This window comes from Triticum aestivum, chromosome 1D (genome assembly GCF_018294505.1).
Source record: "Triticum aestivum cultivar Chinese Spring chromosome 1D, IWGSC CS RefSeq v2.1, whole genome shotgun sequence".
Lineage (NCBI taxonomy): Eukaryota > Viridiplantae > Streptophyta > Magnoliopsida > Poales > Poaceae > Triticum > Triticum aestivum.
In genome coordinates, this window is record NC_057796.1 from 366771295 (window position 1) to 366780007 (window position 8713).

Sequence of the window (8713 nt, forward strand, 5' to 3'; positions counted from 1 at the left end):
ATTCCATTCCAACCACATAAATCTTGATCTCTAGCCTTCCCCAAGTTGCTTTCCACTCTAATCTTCTTTCCACCAAATCCAAATCCTCTGAGAGAGAGTTGAGTGTTGGGGAGACTATCATTTGAAGCACAAGAGCAAGGAGTTCATCATCAACACACCATTTGTTATCTCTTGGAGAGTGGTGTCTCCTAGATTGGCTAGGTGTCACTTGGAAGCCTCTGTCAAGATTGTGGAGTTGAACCAAGGAGTTTGTAAGGGCAAGGAGATCGCCTACTTCGTGAAGATCTACCCAAGTGAGGCAAGTCCTTCGTGGGCGACGGCCATGGTGGGATAGACAAGGTTGCTTCTTCGTGGACCCTTTTGTCGGTGTTCTGGGAACGGGGGTCTCCAGACTTTCCTGCCTGCGGCCCACGGCATGGCTTTGCTAGCAGGCCTGTACGGCCCATCTTCATCAGCAAGGCATTCAAGACCCTCGTGAGGGACCAAGCCTCGCGAGGCGGACGACGCAAGACCTCCTCCGGAGCGGACTCACCAGGCTGCCTCGTGAGGAGCGGAGATATCAAGGCAGGGGAAACCTCGCGAGGCTCTCGTGACGTGAGCCATGATGATCAAGATCAGGCGGGCGCCAGCGCGCGCAACGTCCTTGTTTTCTCATTGGTGCTAAGGATGCCAGCGCAGGCACGGAGTACCGAGGCGTTAGGCAAAGGTTTCCATATTAGTGCAACAAGACCAAGACCAGCCGAACGGCATGACGGAGGTCACCGTAGAGCCCGAGACGGCGTCACCACCAGAGCTTTCCGCAGGCGAAGACCGCTTTTGTCAGGATAAGTTGTACTAGTTGTCCCATTTCAAGTTGGCCGTTGTTGGCTCCCTTCCCGCTCAATATTTGGGGAGAGGACCAGGGCCTATATAAGTAGAACTAGCCACCACAATAGGCGGCAGCTTGATCACATCTGATCGAGAGTCAATCCTCAGCCATGCACCAAACACAAGAACACCCAAACCTTAGGAGGCTGTTCTTCCCCTTGTACTGTTCACCATCAGCCCAAGAGGCAATCCACCACCACCACACTAGAGTAGGGTATTACACCACAACAATGGCCCGAACCAGTATAAATCTTGTGTCTTTGTGTTGCGAGTTCGTCCGCGAGATCTTAGCGAGTTAGGGCGTGGATCGGTAGGAGGGAAAGAACTTCGCGCGCACCCCAGAGTTCGAACCTTAAGGGTTTCGCCGAAACCCGTGATCCGACATTTGGCGCGCCAGGTAGGGGTGCGCCGTAGCTTCCCTTCCGTCGATCGGCGCTCCGTCGCTCCGTCGCCTCCATGGCAGACGCTCGCCGCGCTCGAGCTGAGCGCCGGGCTGTCCTCACCGTTCGGGTTGCTCAAACGGCTCCCGTCGGCGGGCCACCTCGTCGTTCTCCGTCTCCTGCCGCCAACGCTGCCACCGGCCTGGCGGGGAACGAGCAGCAAGCATCCTCGCTGCACCCGTCGGTGCGGCGGGACGGCCGCACCGCCACTCCATCGCTGACCCCGGCCGGTTCCTCGTCCCAAGCACATCGCGCTCCCATGGACGCGCAGGCCGCGCTCCTCATGGCGAACGAGCTCCTGCGCTACCGCCCGGTCGACAACCTCTACGAGGACTGGCTCGACCGTGTCGCCGAGCTCGTCCGCGCCGCAGGGGGGTCCCCGGTGCCGTCCCTCTCTCTGCCTCGCCCTCTGCCAGCCACGGGCGACGTGGCTCATGGAGCGCCTCCACCACCTCTGCCCCAAGACGGTGCCTTGGCGCCAAGGCGCGCGGCCCACAGCGCGACCCGCCATGCCCGGTGCCCGCGCGCGAAGAGAGAAGCTGCCAAGAAATTCCTCGGCTGCAAGAAGTTGCACCTGCGCTCCCCGCGCCGCCTCCCAAGACCGCGTGCTACCTGCGGTGGCGGCACGCGGGCCTCATCAAGATGAAGATCCACCTCCGAGACGGGCCCTGGCAACCACGGCCGGCTGCCGCGCCTTCACCCCCGAGCTGTGTAGCGTCGCCTGGCCGGGCAAGTTCAAGCCGGATCTGCCTCCTCGCTACAACGGCACCCTCGACCCCGCGGAGTTCTTACAGCTGTATGAGCTGAGCATCGAAGCGGCCAACGGCGACGAGAAAGTCATGGCGAACTGGTTCCCTATGGCACTCATGGACGGCGCCCGTTTGTGGCTCCTGAACCTGCCTTAGGGCTCGATCTCCTCCTGGGACGAGATGCGTGACCGCTTCATCGCCAACTTCCAGGGCACTCGCGACCGCCCGCTGGCCGCGGGTGACCTCCGTCGTATCAAGCAACAACCAGGAGAGACCCTCCAGAAGTACATCCAGTGCTTCAACAACACTCACCTCAAGATCCCCAAGGTGACGAATGAGGCCATCATCTCCACGTTCTCTGATGGCGTCCGCGACATCAAGATGAAGGAAGAGCTCGCTATCCACGAGGAGTTGTGCACATCTCAGGAGCTGTTTGACCTGCCCACCAAGTGCGCAAGAGCGGAGGAGGGGCGCCTTTCCCTCCTCGAGCTGCCAGCTGCGGGTGCAGAGGAGAAGAAGGCCAAGGCCAAGGACGTGAAGCGCAAGGAAGCAGATGTGCTCGCAGCGGAGCCGGACACCAAGCGAGGCAGAGATCAGACCGAGTCATCCAAGAACAGCCGACCGTTCTGCGCCTTCCACAACCTGAACACCCATAACACCAGTGACTGTCAAGAGCTCAGAGCCATTCGTGAAGGACGTTTCGGTCGGCGCCCTGAACGCGGCGACCGGGGCTACGGCCGAGGAGGAGGACGTTGTGGCGGACGTTGGGACAGCCGTGGCCCGCGCCAGGAGTGGCGCGACAGGCCTCACGAGGACCGCTGGCAGGATCATTATCGCGAGGGTGCCTGGAGAGACCAGCCTCGTGAGGATCGACCTCAAGGCAACACCGGTCTTCCCCCGCTGCCGCCACCGCCAAGAAGGAACGACGACCACCATCAGGACGAGGGGGCTGGGGGCTTCCAGGAGCCGCATGTAATCGCCTGCATCTTGGGCGGAGCTCAGGCCCCATCCTCGCAGCGTATCTTCAAACAGTTTGCTCGTGAAGTGAATGCAGTCCTCCCCAAGCTCAAGGCCACGCGCCCGTTCAGGTGGTCCCAGTGCGCCATCACCTTCAACTCGGCAGATCAGCTCAAGTGCGCAGCCACCGCTGGCGCCCTCCCGATACTTTGTTCACCAGTTATCAGCAACGTGCAAGTTACCAAGACCCTCATCGACGGCGGCGCAGGGCTTAACGTCGTGTCCGTCGACACGTTTGACAACCTCCAAGTCCCATATGACCAGCTTCAGCCTACCAAGCCTTTCTCAGGAGTGACCGACGGTTCCACCACACCGATAGGGCAGGTCCGCCTCCCTGTCACCTTTGGAGAACGCAAGAACTACCGCACCGAGCTCATCGACTTTGACGTCACACACATCCGTCTGCCATACAACGCCATCCTTGGGTATCCAGCCCTGGCCAAGTTCATGGCGGTGACGCACCACGGCTACAACGTCCTCAAGATGCCAGAAAGTGGCGGAATCATCACAGTCCCGTGCGAAGAAAGAGACGCGGTGTGCTCCCTCGAGCGTGCCTTTCAAGCTGCAGCAATCGACGACCCCGATAGCAAAGGCGAGGGCCCTCCTGAGGCCCTCCCCAAGAAGAAGAAGCAGATGCGCCGTGCAGGATCTCAAGAGGATCGCGTCGTAACTGGAACCTCATCGGGATCAGCGCCCGCTCCAGGGGCGCCTCCCTCCATTGCATAGGAAGGCGCACCCGGCGCCCTCCTCGGGCAGGGCTCGGGAGCTCTCTCCTTGAGGGCCTCAGACCTTGCCAACATCATGAGGGAGGAGCTTGGGCACCACTTGGAGCCATGCTTCACGGCACGTTTCCCTCAGGAGAACACAGGGCAAGGAGCGCCCACCGCTCAGGAGTTCATCACCCGAGTGAGGCAAGCCCTTCGTGGGCAACGGCCATGGTGGGATAGACAAGGTTGCTTCTTCATGGACCCTTTGTCGGTGGAGCCCTCCGTGGACTCGCGCAACCGTTACCCTTCGTGGGTTGAAGTCTCCATCAACGTGGATGTACGATAGTACCACCTATCGGAACCACGGATAAAAATCTCCGTGTCAACATTGCGTTTGCTCCCTCAAAATCCTCCCTTTACCTTCATATGCAATTGTTTTACATTCCGCTGCTATACTCTTAGAATTGCATGTGTAGGTTGATTGCTTGACTTGTGCAAAGTTGCTAAAATCTTTCAAGAACTAAAATTGGGAAAAGGCTAGATTTTTATTTGGTCAAGTAGTCTAATCACCCCCCTCTAGACATACTTACGATCCTACAAGTGGTATCAGAGCTTTGGTCTCCATTTGCTTTGATTCCAATAGCTTTTGGTGGTCAAAGCCTTGGTTTCACAACCTAGGAGAGTATGGCGTCTAGCGAGGGAAATTACCACCGTAGAGGTCCTTACTTTGATGGTACAAATTTTGCTAGTTGGAAGCATAAGATGAAAATGCATATTCTTGGACATAACCCGGCCGTTTGGGCTATTGTGTGTATTGGCTTGCAAGGTGAATTCTTTGATGGGAGAGAACCAAACCGTGAAGCTACTGTGGAAGAGTTGAAGATGCTGCAATACAATGCTCAAGCTTATGATATTCTCTTCAATGGATTGTGCCCCAAAGAATTCAACAAAATCAGCCGTCTTGAGAATGAAAGGAAATTTGGGATACTTTGATTGATATGCACAAAGGTACCGACTCCATCAAGGAATCCAAATTGGATGTGCTTCAAAGTCAACTTGACAAGTTCAAAATGAAGGATGGTGAAGGCGTCGCTGAAATGTACTCTAGGCTTGCTCTCATCACAAATGAGATTGCCGGCTTAGGAAGTGAAGAGATGACCGATTGATTCATCATCAAGAAGATCCTAAGAGCCTTGGATGGAAAATATGATACCATGTGCACATTGATCCAAATGATGCCCAATTACAAATATCTCAAGCCAACGGAAGTCATTGGAAGTGTTGGTGTGGAACGACACCTATGGGATCACAAGAATCCCTACTATGGTTGCTGGGGCACAGGGTTGCGAGAAGAGCAGGATTAGTAATCAGCACAAGGATCGTTTACCCAGGTTCGGGCCGCGAGGATGCGTAAAATCCTAGTCCTGCTTTGGTGGATGTATTTCAGAGAGTTCTTCAGCTCTCGAACTAGCTATGGTGGGTGCGTGGTTCCAAAAAGCCAAATCCTTCTCCAGTACACCCTGGGCCTCCTTTTATAGTCGGAAGGGGCTGCCACAGTGGCATAGGAGGTGGAAAGGCGTACAGTGATGCGAGCTTATCGCTCGTATTACAGGACAAGGCGCATTTAATGCGCCGCTGAGGTGTCCCCTAGCTTTATCGGGGACGGGAGCGAGGCCCGTCACGTCCGTCGCCGCTCCTCCTCGCCTCGACACGCGCCCTGGCCAGCGATGCGTGCGGCGCCATGTAGGCAGACAGGCAGCTGAGGTGGCGCGGTGGTAGGGTCTTCACGAAGATCTGCATGCTGCCACATAGGCGCCTGCCAGTCTGGCATGGAAGCTGTATGTTGCCACGCAGGTGCCAGCCCGGCTGGTTGGGCTGGCAGCTGCATGCGAACGGTGGTGGAGACTTGGCTGGTGCGGGCCTGGCAGTGGCCCTGCTGATGTCCTCGGCAGGGGTCTTGCCGGGGGACCCGGCAAGGGTCCTGCCGTGGCGCGCGGTCGTCCCCGGCAGGGGTCTTGCCGGGGGTCTTGTGGCTCTCCTCGGCAATGATCTCATCGAGGATTGTTGTCTTCCAATCCTCATCTGATCTTGAGTATTCCTTGTCTTCACAAAGATTTGCATGCCACCATGGAGGTGCCTCCCGAGCCCTAGCCCAACATAGCTGATGGTGTTGGAGGCCGTGGGCTCGAGGGTGGCGCGCTCCGCTGGTGTGGGGCGAGCTGCCCCGGCAAGGGCCTTGCCGGGGCTGCTGAGGCTGTCCCCGGCAAGGGTCTTGCTGGGGGAAACTGCTCCGTCCCTCTGCTTCTTTGCGTTCTTGGTCTTGGTGTTGTCTTGACTGTCTCGGGCTTCGGTTTTACCTTGGTTCACCTCCCCTGTTCTGCTTGGTGCGGCCGTGGGCGCGGCTCCGACTGTCCGTGCACAGGAAAAGGGGTACAAAGGTGCGCCCCTTCTTTTGTACACCGACAGGAGCCCCCGGGCCTGGGCCACACATAAGCGCGACATGTTGTTGGGCCAGGCCCAAAACGGTGCGCGGCCAGAAGGGGCGGTTTTTATCGTGGTAATTTTCCGGCTGCTGCGCTTCCCCACGACCCGCATTGAATGCGCGACATGGAGGGGTGCGCGTGACGTGGGCGGCATGCGTGGGGCGGCTACCGCATGCATGCGTCACATCGTGGTAAAGAGGCGGCTCGCGCCTTCCCCGTAAAAAGGAGGGAGGCGTGGAGGCGCGGCTCATTTACTGAATGGGGCCGGGTCGCGGTCTTCAAGGCGTCCACACCCCACGATCACGGGGTGGGGAGAGGTCGCTTCACCCGTCCCCTCGTTTCTGCATGTGCGCCACGCGTCCTCCATGCGCTTGGGGTGGCAAGCGGTGGAGACGGGAAACCGGGCCGTCGCTGGATGGGGCAGCGGGTCGGTCCCGATTCCCTGTGCCTCTGGTGGCTGGATTGGCCGAGCGGGGCGGCCGAGCCCCGACCCCGCCCCTTTATAAGGAGAGGGAAGGGGAGATGGCATCCCGCATTCTTCTATCTTCTACCTCCTCCTGCCTCTGCTTCTTCCTCTCATTCATCATGGAGAAGGGGAAACCCGGTCCCTCGACGGTGGCGGTGAGGGTCGCCGCTCGACAGCGCGTCCCTCTTCCTCCTGAGCCCGCGTGGTGGAGCCGGTCGCGAGGGGAAGGGGGAGGGGCGAGGCCGTGGGCGAAGCCGAGGCGGAGGTCGTGGTGCTCGGGGAAGAGGAGGACAGGGCAGCACGCCGGCCTCGCCTCTGCCAATGGTGCCTTTCCCGACGGAGGGCCCCGTTGGTGACCAGCCCCACGAGTTCTTCATCAGGCTGCGCCGGCCTCCGCGTCGCCGTCTTCGTCTTCCTGCTCCGTTTGCTCGGGAGATGGAGCGTGACCCACCCCAGACCCTCAGGTTGCACATGAGGGGCTGCGGGAATGGGGGCACGCGGGTCGACGTCGACTTCCCAGCTCCTCGGGTCATGTACCTCCACCGCAGATGGAAGACGTTCACTCGCATCCACAGCGTGACGGCGGGGCTCGTCCTCTACTTCCAATTAATGGAGGACGGGTTGCTCTCCGTCAAGGTCTTCGGGGATTTTGGAACTCGCCTGAAGTGCTACGTGGAGAGCTCCTCCGATGGAGACTCCGACGATGGAAGCTCTTCCTCGAGCGAAAGTGACGAGGAGGACAACGGGGCAGATGACGGGGACGAGTCCGACTAGGCGTCGGACGCCCCACGCCTGGGCGGGTGCGGCAGCAGCAGCATCTGCACCTGGCCGCTCCTTCGGTAGAGTTCTGCCGGGGGAGGGGCCAGCTCCTTGAACTTCTCGGGGCCGTCCCCTTGGGCGGCTAGCGTCGGGAGGCTGCGGAAGAGGAAGAGGGTGGGCGGCAAGGCCGTCAACTCGGAATACATGGACACCGACGCCTTCGTCGCGTGTTCGGCGACCTGCCGCCTCGTCTTCCAGCTCCTTTCCCGGCACCGTCATCACCGGCCCACCCTTGGGCAGCCACCGAGGTGTTCTCTTGGTGCTTTCTGCTGCTCGTAGCTCGCCTAGGCGCCCCTTTTGCCCTTTCGCCTTCTTGACCTGCCTCCTGAGGAGAGGGACAAGAAAGGGATTATGGGCATCTCATCTCTTTTTTAATCTATAAGCCTTCGGGCCTTGTTAAATTTAGAACTTGTAATCCCCTTGCTCATGTTTTTCATTTCGTATGGACTGTACCTGTGTGGGATGTTTTTAATGAAAAAGGGATGTTTGCCGGGTTTTTCGTTCGTGGGCGGACCCCGCAACAAGGAGCGAATCCTTGTTACTTTTTAAGATAAACACATTTCGCCCGGCAATAGGCCTTGCCGTCCCCCCACTTTGCTCGACCATTCTCGCGCCCTTGGCGGAGGCAGGGATGAAGTGGGCTTAGGCTCCTCGTTCTATCTCCTTGCCGCCGCGGCTACAACCAAATCCGGACCCACGAGATAATCCTTAGGTATAGGAAAAGGGGGAGCACGGTAGCCTGGGGATAAAACGAGGTTTCACATACCCCAGTTCCGTACCGAAATGCATGACAGAGGATGAAAGACTTATCTGGATCTGCAGCCCCCGGCAACCTTGTCTTGCCGCGGTTGGATCCTTGTACTTGCAGCCACGGCAACTCTAGTTTGCCGGGGTCGGGATGCCGGTCCATTCCCTTTCTTCCAAGTAGCTCAGCAGAAGTGCCCATGTGCCCTGCGAACCAAAGGAGGACAGAAAAGAACAGAGAGACGCGCACTCGACCTCTAGGTTAGGGGTTAGCCGCCGCTAAGCACTATCAACCCTAACCAAGGAAGAGACTCGACCTAGCATGCATGCTATAACTTAGGGCGCCAGCGCTTCATTTATTTGTGCCCAGGGTCTGTGCCTGGCTTTGTACAAAGGGTTACATGCCCTGCCGGCAAGGCTT